Genomic DNA, 13,820 nt, shown 5'->3' with positions numbered 1-13,820 from the left:
TGTCCAATGGATTTCTCTGCAATAGGACCACTCCTACACCCACATTAGAAGCATCGGCCTCAACCACAAACTGATGAGAGGGGTCTGGAAGGAGCAGCACCGGACCGCGGTAAAGCAATTCTTTAGGACTCTGAACGCCTCATGGTACTCCAGCGTCCAGACGAACGGACAGAGGGATGAGGTGACATCTTGCAGTGGATCTGCAACCGTACTGAAATTGCATATGAACTTGCAATGAAAATTAGCAAAACCCAGAAATCTTTGTACTTCTTTTCGAGAATTAGGAACGATCCAATCCCGCACCAATGCTACCTTTTCGGATGCATTTTAATTTCCCCCTGTGCAATTACAAAGCTCAGGAAGGACACCCTAGGTCTGTGGAACTTGCTTTGCATTGCATTGCATACCGAGTTTCAAGATCGGGGAAAATTTTAAGATGTCATGTAAATACACAAAAACAAACTTGTTTAGGTACTCTTGCAAAAAAAAAAAAAAAAACAAATTCTGAAACACAGCAGGTGCATTCGTGAGTCCAAATGGCATGACTAAATATTTGTAATCCCCTCTAGACATATTAAAGGCTGTTTTCCATTCATTTCCCTGCTTTATCCGAACAAAGTGATAAGCGTTGCATAGATCGAGTTTGTGAGCATCTTGGTGTGGTCGTTCAAACAGGCAGGACTGGCTTAAGTTCCATACAGGACCTGAGTGCTTCTCCACAGAAATCACTGCGTGAAGCTGAGGCTGTTGCCTGTTTATAGCAGGGTGGATTAGGACTATGCTGAAGGGGACACACGTGGAACTGAATCCCAGTATATTGTTGACAGAGCCCCCTGCTGTGCAGTAATGAGCAGAGAACAGGTTGATCAATTGATGAGATGGACTTGTGCATATACTGTGGAGCTACTGAGGAAATAGGGAAACAGATGAGGAAGTGAGAGGACACACAAGACAGGCGGTTCCATTGAATGAAAAGGCAAGTCGATGGGAGTTGCAGAGTTTGAAATTACAGCAGCATTAGAGCACACATGAAAGAGCAGGCTGAAACCCAAAATTGTGACTAACATTATTATTATTACTATTATTATACCACACTGGCCATTGATTGTTGTTTGTTTGTTTGTTTTTCCAGTATGAGCTAGCTCTTTGTCATACGCCTACCCTAATCAATCACCCACAAAAACACATCAATATTTTCTTGACAACCATTATAAATCTATCAGTTCCAGTTTAGGAAAGCTGAGCTACCAATATTATATTTTCCCAAATGCCAATGGGATATCACGGTTAGATCAACAACACAGCTAGAAGTTTTTATTTCTAAATTTAATATCAGAGCACAACAGACATGCTTCAGTGAATACCTCCTAATTTATCTACCACAGTGATCGAGCCAACAACAAATTGATTGAATGACACAGCATTGTATAGGGATGCTCGGTACATGAGTGTACCTTGTTGTTATTGCAGTTATTTTGGGTATGTGGAAGCTGTCTTGCATTCAGTGATCACTAGAGTGTTAAATTTCATAACTTCTTTCTGCACACATTTGTGTATTACATCATTTATTCATTTACATAATTTTCCTCAGGTCTTTCACTAAATCATATTTATTGTAATTCAGGAACAATTAATTCACATGTGAAATCCACAGAGGTTGTGAGAGGGACGTCTTTACCAAGTGACTGATTTTACATTACAACATCCTCGCTATGTGCATTTGCACATCACCATTGTGATGATGTCAGCAAAAAGCTGAATTTGTTTCTTGCAAATATCAGCACACATATCACAGCGTTGGTACTGTGACTTAGTGGTTAGCACAGCTGCCTCACAAACTGGTCCTTTCGGTGTGGAGTTTGCATTTTCTCTCCGTGTCTGTGTGGGTTTGGCCTCAGCTCTGAATGACAGTGTGAATGTGTTCATCTATGCATGTTGGCTCTGTCATAGTTTGGTCATGGGTGCACCCTGCCTGTTGCCAAATTTCTGTTGGGATAGGCTTAACCCCCCCCCCCCCCCAAAAATATAAATAAATAAATAAAATAACAGTACTAAGTGAGTTCATAAAATAAATACCGTGCCCTAAATCTAGATCTTAATTTGCTTCTGGACAACAATACAAAAAAAAACAAAAAAACAATTATAGGATGTGAACCATCACCTTTGATCCTGATTGCTGATCTTGATCCTAAACTTTAATCCTGATTGCGGAGCTTAGATCATCATCACTCATCTTCAATCCTGACCTGTGATGAACAGCAATGACCTTCCATTCTGATTGCTCAACTCAGTTCCTGATCACTCAACTTTGATCCTTATCACTATTAATGACCTTTCATTCTAGCTGTGGCACTTTTATTCTTATTACTCATACTTTATCATGAACCTCGATCTTGATGAAGGAAATTTGAACTTGATTGAAGAACTTTAGTATACGCACTTGTCTTTGTTCCTCTTCACTTATGTTTCATCTGACAGTTGTTGCTGATTAGTGAATTTTCACTCTGATTGTGAGCTGGTTAGCTTTGATCCTCTACACAGGATCAAATAAATGAAGAATAGTGATCTTTCATTCCGATTACTGAAGATATTTTCTGGAGTATAGGTTGCACCAAAGAAAAAGTTTGGGCATCCCTGATCATTTTCATGATTTTCCTTTATAAATCATTGGTTGTCTAGATCATATATTTCAGTTAAATATATCATATAGCAAACACTCTGATATTTGAGAAGTGAAATAAAGTTTCTAGTATTTACAGAAAGTGTGCAAAAATTATTTAAACAAAATTGGGCAGGTTCATACATTGGGCAGCCTTGTCATTTTATTGATTTGAATACATTTAGCACTAATTATTGGAGCACAAAATTGGTTTAGTAAGCTCATTGACCCTTCACCTCCTTACACAGGTGACTCCAATCATGAGAAAGGGTATTTAAGGTGGCCATTTGCAAATGTTTCCTCTCTTTGCATATTTTTCTAATGAGTGGCAACATGGGAGCCTCTAAACAACTCTCAAATGACCTGAAAACAAAGACTGTTCAACATCATGGTTTAGGGGAAGGATACAAAAAGCTATCTGAGAGATTTCAGCTGTCAGTTTCAACTGTGAGGAACATAGTGAGGAAATGGAAATGGAAAAGGAAATGGAAGACAGGCACAATACTAGTTAAGGCCCGAAGTGGTAGGCCAAGAAATATCTCACATAAGCTGAAGTGAAGGATGGTGAGAACAGTCACAGTCAACCCACAGACCTGCTCCAAAGACCTACAACATGATCTTGCTGCAGAAAGTGTCTCTGTGCATCGTTCAACTATACAGCACACTTAGCACAAACAGATGATGTAATGCAGAGGAAGCCTTTTTTGCATACACGGCACAAACAGAGTCGCTTGAGGTATGCTAAAGCACTTTTGGACAAGCCATCTTCATTTTGGAATAAGGTGCTGTGGACTGATGAAACTAAAATTCAGTTATTTGGACATAACAATGGATGGCTGAAAAAGAACACAGCATTCCAAGAAAAACAGGCTACCTACAATAAAATTTGGAGGTGGTTCCATCATGCTGTGTGGCTGTGTGGCCAGTGCAGGTACTGGGAATCTTGTTAAAGTTGAGGGTCACATGGATTCCAGTCAATATCAGCAGATTCTTGAGAACAATGTTCAAGACTCAGTGACAAAGACAAAGTTGTGCTGGGGCTGGATCTTTCAACAAGACAACGACCCTAAACACTGCTCAAAATCTACTAACAAATTCATGCAGTGGAACAAGTGCAATGTTCTGGAATGGCCATCTCAGTCTCCAGACCTGAATATTATTGAAAATCTGTGGTGTGATTTTAAGTGGGCTGTCCATGCTACTAAACCAACAAACCTGACTGAACTGGAGGTGTTTTGTAAAGAAGAATGGTTCAAAATTCCTTCAACCAGAATCCAGACTCTAACTGGAAGCTATATGAAGCATTTAGAGGCTGTTCTTTCTGCAAAAGGAGGATCTACTAAATACTGATGTATTTTTTTCTGCTGGGGTGCCCAAATTTGTGCACCTGCCTAATTTTGTGTAAAGAATCATTGCACACGTTCTATCAATCCTATAAACTTCATTTCACGTCTCAAATATCACTGTGTTTGTCTGCTATATGATATATTTAAATGAAACTGCTGATCCAAACAACCAATTATTTATAAAGGAAAATCATGGAAATCATCAAGGATGCCCAAACTCTTGCATACAACTATAATTCGCACTGGACTATAAGTCACACTTTTTTCTGTGTTATGATTTAATTTGGGAATTTTGTGCATTGTTATAGTATATTTTTTAACTGGCATTTATTTATTTTTTTATTACTGGAGTTTATTTATTTTAGTGCTTTGATTCTTGGGAAAGTTCTATGTTAGTAGTCATTATAATTAGTATTATTACAATAACAAACTTGTACATTTTTTGGTATATAATAAGCAGTGTTGCCACAGTTACTTTGAAAAAGTAATCCAATTACTGATTACTGATTACTCCTTGAAAAAGTAACTTAGTTACTTTACTGATTACTCAATTGTAAAAGTAACTAAGTTAGATTACTAGTTACTTTTTTAGTTACTTTCCCCAGCTGCCGACAACAACCCTCTGCCACCTCAACATGACAATGATACCTGTTTTGCCAAAACTTACTTTATAGTCACCCTTTCTTGACTTCAATGAAAATAAATACTTGTTTTATAAAAAGTAAAATAAAGACCTCTTTCTTGACCTCATATTTAACTGTTGACAGCACTGTAACAGTAAAACTTGCAATTTCAAACCTACATTGTTTATAAATGTAACTATTAAATTCTAACATTTTTCTAACATTTAAATTCTCTCTAAACATTTTACTTGTCGAAATTATTATTATTTCAAGCAATATTAGTAGTTGTAGTAAAAAAAAAACGGCTTCAAAACTGGACCTTTAATCTAGGGGTGTTGTGGGGGAGGGGGGCACATCCCTCCCCCACGCCCCCATTCCATCTGGATTCGCCCCTGCTTTGGCGTTTGAGCACAAAGAATGGATAACATTTATTTATGCAGAAAACATGACCAGATTTACAGGTAAGAAAGTTTTATTGCGTTTTCACATCATGTGGTCCTCAGAAAGAGAGTTTAGGTGCATTTGAGTGGAAAATAGTGTTAGTTGTTGACGCGTCGCGGAGGATCAGCTGTTTTTAACGAGACGATACGGAGCGGCTCAGCTCAGAATTCTAAATAAAGGAGGGAAAAAAGTATAAAAATGTCTTTGTAAAGCTCAGTGCAGGTGTGCTGATCACCGTGCTTTAAGAGGAGACGACGAGTCGAGCAGCTGCAAAAAAACCGTGGATGAAAAGCTCACAGCTCGCTGAAAGTGGGCAGTTCAGTCGAACCCCGACCTCCTGCCCACAGACCAAGTTTAATGCTGCTATCGACCCACAATGAAAAATAATAGTAACGCACAGTGACATGAAGAAGTAACTTTAATCTGATTACTGATTTGGAAAGATTAACGCGTTAGATTACTCGTTACTAAAAAAAGTGGTCAGATTAGAGTAACGCGTTACTAAGTAAGACGTTACTAGCATCACTGATAATAAGTCACACCAGAGTATAAGTCAGAGGACATTCCAAGCTAATAAACAACAAAAATGATTTTTACTACAGAAAATACGGGAATAACAATTCCAGATTAGAAATTCAAAGGAATAAGGACCAAAGATCAAAGTTTAAAGTCCACATCCACCCCTTGACATGCATCCAGAAGAAAAAAAAAATCAACAACCCCATCTTTTCCCAAGGGTGACACTGAAATTTCTTTGAAAACTGGTCACAATTTTTTGAGATACCCTGCTGACTAAGGAACCAACAGTGAGACCTGATGTATCTAAACCAATGAAGAATAAAATATTATCGGGCACAATCCAAAACAAACTCTTTGAAAATATGACAATATCAGCAAAATAGTGGTAGTTTTTGAGCACTTGTCACAATGCTCAATTCCACATTCTGTTGCTCCACGTACAAACTGAACAAGTGCTTGCTAACTTCAGATTCTACAACCATCCATCCATCCATTGTCTATATCTGCTTACTCCAATTGGGGAAGGGGGTGAACTCTATCCCAGCAGTTTTTGGGCATTAGGCAGGGTACACCCTAGATAGGACACCAGTCTATCACAGGGCCACATACAGACAAACATTCACACTCGCTCCTACGGTCAATTTAAAGTTACCATTTCACCTAACCTGCATGTCTTTGGATGTGGGAGAAACCTGGAGCACCTGGATTGAACCCACACAGAGACAGGGAGAACATGCAAACTCCACACCAAAAGAGTGGGAAGGGATCTTCCAACCTTCGTTCTGGAAGGCATCAGTGTTAACCAATAATCCACCATGCCGCCCCTCTACAACCACAATGTTTGCATTGTATTTTGCTTCAGTGTTGCAAAATATTAAACAGTATTTCTTGTGGCAAAGTAGATTTTCTTTTTTCTTTTTGCTTTACCATTTTCCCATACACTAGCCAAGGGTAGACATAAATGTGTATTCCTTTCCTGGAAACAGGACCGTGTATATGCAGACTTGAGCTGTCAGGGAAGTCTGATGGAAATGTAACTCAGTCTTTCCTCGTGAAATTTCAGCTGAGCGTTACGGAAATGGTTCTTGTGGTATTCTTGTAAATGACACGGTGGAGTCAAATTGGCGGCACAAAGGCACTTTCTGTATCACAAGGCAACTGTTGATTTCTTACACATGCTAAAGAAACAGTGTACATAGAATGTTCTAGCACAAAAAAGACATACCCCAAAGTCCTGCTTCCAGCTCAGAAAATTATTTGTTTTTGTACAACCCCTGGCAAAAATTATGGAATCACCGGCCTCAGAGGATGTTCATTCAGTTGTTTAATTTTGTAGAAAAAAAGCAGATCACAGACATGACACAAAACTAAAGTCATTTCAAATGGCAACTTTCTGGCTTTAAGAAACAGTATAAGAAATCAAGAAAAAAGATTGTGGCAGTCAGTAACGGTTACTTTTTTAGACCAAGCAGAGGAAAAAAATATGGAATCACTCAATTCTGAGGAATAAATTATGGAATCACCCTGTAAATTTTCATCCCCAAAACTAACACCTGCATCAAATCAGATCTGCTCGTTAGTCTGCATCTAAAAAGGAGTGATCACACCTTGGAGAGCTGTTGCACCAAGTGGACATGAATCATGGCTCCAACACGAGAGATGTCAATTGAAACAAAGGAGAGGATTATCAAACTCTTAAAAGAGGGTAAATCATCACGCAATGTTGCAAAAGATGTTGGTTGTTCAGTCAGCTGTGTCTAAACTCTGGACCAAATACAAACAACATGGGAAGGTTGTTAAAGGCAAACATACTGGTAGACCAAGGAAGACATCAAAGCGTCAAGACAGAAAACTTAAACAATATGTCTCAAAAATCGAAAAATGCACAACAAAACAAATGAGGAACGAATGGGAGGAAACTGGAGTCAACGTCTGTCACTGAACTGTAAGAAACCGCCTAAAGGAAATGGGATTTACATACAGAAAAGCTAAACGAAAGCCATCATTAACACCTAAACAGAAAAAAACAAGGTTACAATGGGCTAAGGAAAAGCAATCGTGGACTGTGGATGACTGGATGAAAGTCATATTCAGTGATGAATCTCGAATCTGCATTGGGCAAGGTGATGATGCTGGAACTTTTGTTTGGTGCTGTTCCAATGAGATTTATAAAGATGACTGCCTGAAGAGAACATGTAAATTTCCACAGTCATTGATGATATGGGGCTGCATGTCAGGTAAAGGCACTGGGGAGATGGCTGTCATTACATCATCAATAAATGCACAAGTTTACGTTGATATTTTGGACAATTGAAAGGATGTTTGGGGATGATGAAATCATTTTTCAAGATGATAATGCATCTTGCCATAGAGCAAAAACTGTGAAAACATTCCTTGCAAAAAGACACATAGGGTCAATATCAACGAGCAGATGTAATTTGATGCAGGTGTTAGTTTTGGGGATGAAAATTTACAGGGTGATTCCATAATTTATTCCTCAGAATTGAGTGATTCCATATTTTTTTCCTCTGCTTGGTCTAAAAAAGTAACCGTTACTGATTGCCACAGTCTTTTTTCTTGATTTCTTATAGTGTTTCTTAAAGCCAGAAAGTTGCCATTTGAAATGACTTTAGTTTTGTGTCATGTCTGTGATCTGTTTTTTTTTCTACAAAATTAAACAACTGAATGAACATCCTCCGAGGCTGGTGATTCCATAATTTTTGCCAGGGGTTGTATGTGAATTTTCAAATTGTGCCATGACAGAACACTTGCAATTACAGTATGAATGACTTTAACATGATAAACTGTTTCATCTTTGAACTCAGTACGTCATGTTGAAATAACCTGTGCAATCCTGCATCTGAGGCATCCCTCATGATTGTAAAGTCTCTAAGGTCAAAAGCAATCGCGGCTGTTGTTTTGTTGCTTTGAGTTGTGTTGACACCAGAAGACAAGCTGAGATATTGTACCAAACTCATCCAGCTGTGGCTGCAATAGCCATTTGTGCGCACCTCTTCGTCATTTGCCATCACTGCAGAGAGTCCTCTGTTACAAAGTTTAGCAACACAAATAAACTTGCCGGCTCCCAGACCCGATTCATCTTTCACACGAAAGTGCTTGTTTTGTGGGTTCTCCAACTCTGGCCGTGCACAATTTGCACTCAACACTGCTGTGGGTGAAAAATCTCAGACAGGGCAAGGCAATAACAACAGCTCTATCTTCTGCCTCTGCTTTCTGTCTCTGTTCTTCATTCTCCCGTTCATTTGATAGGATCGCTGAGACTCACACAGCTGCTTATTTGTCCGCTCGACTGAAATGATCCATGTGGATTTGACAGGGGATTTCCACGTTTTATGGAAGATTGACAAAACAGATCATTACATCAGAGGATTGCTGCTCATCCCAAACCCAGGCATATTAAAAAATATCACATTAAAGCCAGGCACTTGCTTTAGCCACGATTGGAAAAAAAAAAAGTGCAAGTCCTATGGCAGCGTGTGTGTCACACCTGTGATACAAATGTGTTTAATGAGACAGCAACACTGCAATTCCACCATATTCTAAAATGTCGGTGACGCAACCAGTGCTGAATTTCTTGTATTACATCACAACATGCATTGTTGGATGTTACATATGCGGGTTGAGTGAAAAGTTTGGCCAAAGTAAGTATTTCCTGAACATGCAAGATATCAAAGACATACTGGTACAGGAATAATCCTTTACTTACTATCACTACACCAAACTGTTTTCACCTGGAATTTCAGGTATGCAGAGAATCACCTTTGGTGTAATACATGTACACAGTATACTGGAAAAAAATGGCAATGTATATGGCCATGCTGTTGAAACACTCATTCACTCATCTTCAACCGCTTATCCAGGATCAGGTCACGGGCAACAGTTCCAGCAGGGGGCCCCAGACTTCCCTTTCGCAGGCCACATTGACCACATCCGACTGGGGGAACTCAAGGTGTTCCCAGGCCAGTGTGGAGATATAACATTTCCACTGAGGTCTGGGTCTTCCCCGGGGTCTCCTCCCAGATGGACATGCCTGGAACACCTCCCTAGGGAGGTGCCCATGGGGCATCCTTACCAGATGCCCAAACCACCTCACCTTATCTGTAAGAGAGACACCAGCCACCCTCCTAAGGAAGCCCATTTCAGCTGCTTGTACCAGTGATCTAGTTCTTTCGGTCATGACCCAACCATCAAGACCATAGCTGATAGCAGGAATGAAGGTTGACCAGTAGATCAAGAGCTTCACCTTTTGGCTCAGCTTCCTTAACAGTACAGTAGAGGAAATGCAATACCACCCCTGCTGCGCTGATTCTCCATCCAGGAAATGCAGGAAACAAGCCTTACAACTTGCGGATAAACTCTCTACAGACTCAGCCCATGTTCTGAACAGTGAATATGAGCTTCTTCCTTCTGGGAAGCGCTTCAGAGTCAATCATTACAGGAGAAAGAGATAGAAGAACTCATTTGTGCCTCACTCCATCGCACTTTTAAATCAGAGGGAGACCAAATGAACACGTTGTTGCAGACCACACACTAGTTTTAAAATGATTTTATGCTGAGTGTTTCATGATGAATGTTCGATGTGTTTTTCACGTCTTGAGGCTTTGGCAGTTTGTGTAAGTCGATTTTCCGTTTTACGTACAATAAAGTTTTATCTTATCTTATGCTCCATTGTCCCCTCACTCATGAACAAGACCCCCGAATACTTGAACTTCTTCACTTTTGGGAAGACCGCATTCCCTACCCGGACTAGGCGATCCATCGGTTTCCTGCTGAGTGAATTGTTTCAAGTGCTGCTTAGTTGTCCCCATTATAATGTTCTGAGCATTTTTGAAATACTGAAGGAATCTTTACCTGCAATTTGCAGGGCATGCAAAGGATTCATGCAGTCAGGGAGTGAGCAAGAAAGTGTGTAAGGGAGTGGGGTCTGCAAAATTCAGTAACACCGAAAAAAATCTTTTAACCTTTCAGCAACTTTTATCCTTCATGATCCGGTGTCTGTGATGTCTGAAACAATGTCAGTGGATGCTTTTATCTTTTCAACAGCAAACCAAATCTAATTTTTGGTAAATAAAGTAAAGTCATCCTAAACACAACTGTGTGTTCTCCTCTGAAATTGTCAGTTTGGTTAGATAAAGGTGTGGACCAGTGAACCCACTATGTGGCCTTGTTAGCAACTTTAAACATGCCAACAACTGTGGATGGTTGCCACTTCAGTTGTGCACAGTATATCTCATCAAATTTATCAGATCTGTGTGCCACGGAACCTGCATAGTTAAATCATAGTCATGTCAAGGAATCTCAATACCTACTAGAAATTTTCACATGCCAAATTTCTGATGCAAAAATGTCTGTTTGACATTTAGGTTGGGACACAATGCTATTGAATTTCTTTGTTATTTTCTTGTAAACACTATCAGGTTAATATTTTCACATTTTTTTGAGCTGTTAGTACATTTCTTCAATGTCATACTGGCCACATGCTGTTCTTCGTTCAGAGAAGGTATTCATCAATCTAATCGTAGGGTCCTGGTGGCTGGCTGTCACTTGTTTCATATGGCGGCCCCATCTTACACCCAGCACAGTTTCATTACTGGATTCCAACTTACACAGCTGTCATTGTCCAGTTTGTCCACTGTACTTGTTTAAATAGCAATTGTAGTTGACCTTATCTATGCACTGCAGTCTGGCACAGTGTTGGTGCCTTGATGATGTCTACAGGCTGCAGAAAGACATGTCACTCTGATTTATGCAATTCATATTATGATCAAAACATACCTATGGTTAATTAAGTGACTAAATCTATCACTATTTCACCCTGTGCCTTACTTTGAGCAAATGCTTTGCACTGTGTAAATAACAAAGTGGACTTGGACTCATTTAAAATGCACTTACCAACAATTATGCACTGCAAACCATCCAAAGATAGGCCACCAGAGGTGAAAGTAAACCAGAACACAGCGGTATGCCGTACAGGGATAAAATGGACAGTCCTCTACAGCTGGTACGCAGGGATATGCCTCGGAAGAGCAACTTTCACCCCTACAGTAAAATAAGTTTAAAAGACAAAAACAATAAAAGACGACAGCTTGAATCTGTGCCCTGCTGAGATAGAGGAGACTGTGGAGTTATCTGTACTCTGGACTACAAACACGCACACTGTGACGCACACACACATACACATGGATCGGCTCCCTCTGGAGTCCAGCGCATGATTGAAGTTAACACACTTGACGGGAAGATTTCCGTACAGACAAAACTGGTCGGCATGGCTGCTTCATTTTATTTGAATTTTTTGCAGCTGCATTTTGGATTTGAGAGCACAGAGTGCCTTTGGTTGCTTTGCAGTGGTTGATGATGCTTGCAAAGTTGTGTTTGTTGTGTTTAACAGATGTGTGGGTCTTCCAGAAAAAAGACTGCTTCTTAGAAAAGAACAACCACTTTTTTACAGTCATGCATATACAGCACATCCACGTGTTGCTTATCCCTGCTCACCAACTCCAACAGGGTCTGGACTGCTAGAAGAAGTGGATCCAGGCTTTTATAGGGGCTGAGGCTGAGTCTGGTTCCTTCAGACACCATAGTTTTATTTTTAGTTTTCCTTAAATTTGGCACAACTGTGTAGCTATACATGTTGTTCTGATCTTATTTTCTCCCATAAATATGTTTGCACTTTACCTGAAAACAAATGTTTTGCTATAAAGTCTGGTATGTATCAAACATCATACATCATGTGCTCAAGGACATGCACAGAATTTAAGAATGTCAAAGTCACAAAAGAGCAGTCTTTAATATATTTAATGCAAGCAGGTGGAGCGCGAGAGAAAAAAAAAATGATTAGCGCAGTTTCTGCAAGAATCTAATCTTACTTTCACCCCTGTAGGCCACAAAAGGTTTAGAGGATTTTAACACTCTGGAGTTGACTGAGGTGCCACCGTGTAAAAAGTCACATGATGTAATTAAGCGAATGTAGCACACAATCCACTCCACTCTGAGACTCTGCTTAAATGCTTGTTGAACATGTGGAATTCAACCTGTACACCACTTTCTAAATTTTGTAATAGGCCAGGTATAATTTGACTTATGATAAATAATTTAAGGGAGGTTTTTTGCCTGCATAATATTCTCATATTTGCTGCACGTTTTGCAGACACCCACAGCAAAAAAAAAAAAAAAAAGATTAATTTCCTCTTTGTATTGCAGGAGAGAGAGGGATGGGAAGAAACAGGACTCACTCATCTTCAGCTGGAGAAAGGGGTGTTTACCATTGGTGGAAAACTCAGGAGCTTACCATTTCAAATCACCAACTCCATGTGGGTTTGATGACAACCCACAGACCCCACATGGCTGCGCTTGTGTGCATGTGTAAGTAAAAAAAAAAAAAACACAGCTTTTTTCTTTATCACTGTTGTAAAATGTATTACCTAATAAACAATGATCCCCAATCCACATAATTTGGTTGCTGAACGAAGGAAAATTGTGGTTTCCTGTGGAGCAAAAAGCAGACAGCAATCAGTATTGAAAGTTGTGTGTTATTTTCCGTGCTTGGAGTGTGTTTTTAGTGTGCGTGTTGGAGAGTTTTAGCATGTGTAGTTAGTGTCTGGTGTAGTTATTTTATTTATTTATTTTGTGCGTCAAAATAATGAGGCGTCTTAGACCAATGCATCAATTTTTTTCTCTTCTTTTTTTTGTTTGAACTGCATGAAGATGACTGTGAGAGTCATCTTCAGAGTGTGAGAGTCTGACGATGAAGTGGACTTTACTGTTCTGGTCTGTATGAACACGAGAGCACGTGGATTCACAGACGTGCGCACAGATCTGCTCAGTGGATCGGATCGTGCACTTCTCTTTCCAGCTTAACCAGGTCTCTGCACTACAGAGCTCTGCCCCAACGCTGACTCCTGGCACACTGAGCAGGATGCAGACACACACTGCCCCAGCAGAAGCAGGCTCGAGGGGCGGAAAACACAGGTGCAGGTCAAGATCTTCCCCCCAAAGTCCAAAACACCTTTTTCTTTTTTTTCTTGGCAACTAACACACCACCACCACCAATAAAAAATGCTACAAAAAAACAAGGAATAAGGGAAAAATACACATGGATATTGAGGTGGGAATATCTGTACACATTTTTGGGGTTTCTGATGCGCATTGGACAGAAATTGTTTTTTTTTTTGTTTTTTTTGAGTGGCACAAATATAATTTGTGTGGCATCAT

The sequence above is a fragment of the Thalassophryne amazonica genome, chromosome 14 (genome assembly GCF_902500255.1).
Source record: "Thalassophryne amazonica chromosome 14, fThaAma1.1, whole genome shotgun sequence".
NCBI classification, from domain to species: domain Eukaryota; kingdom Metazoa; phylum Chordata; class Actinopteri; order Batrachoidiformes; family Batrachoididae; genus Thalassophryne; species Thalassophryne amazonica.
The sequence above is the reverse complement of the archived record's forward strand: the minus strand, read 5'-3'. Positions refer to the sequence as shown.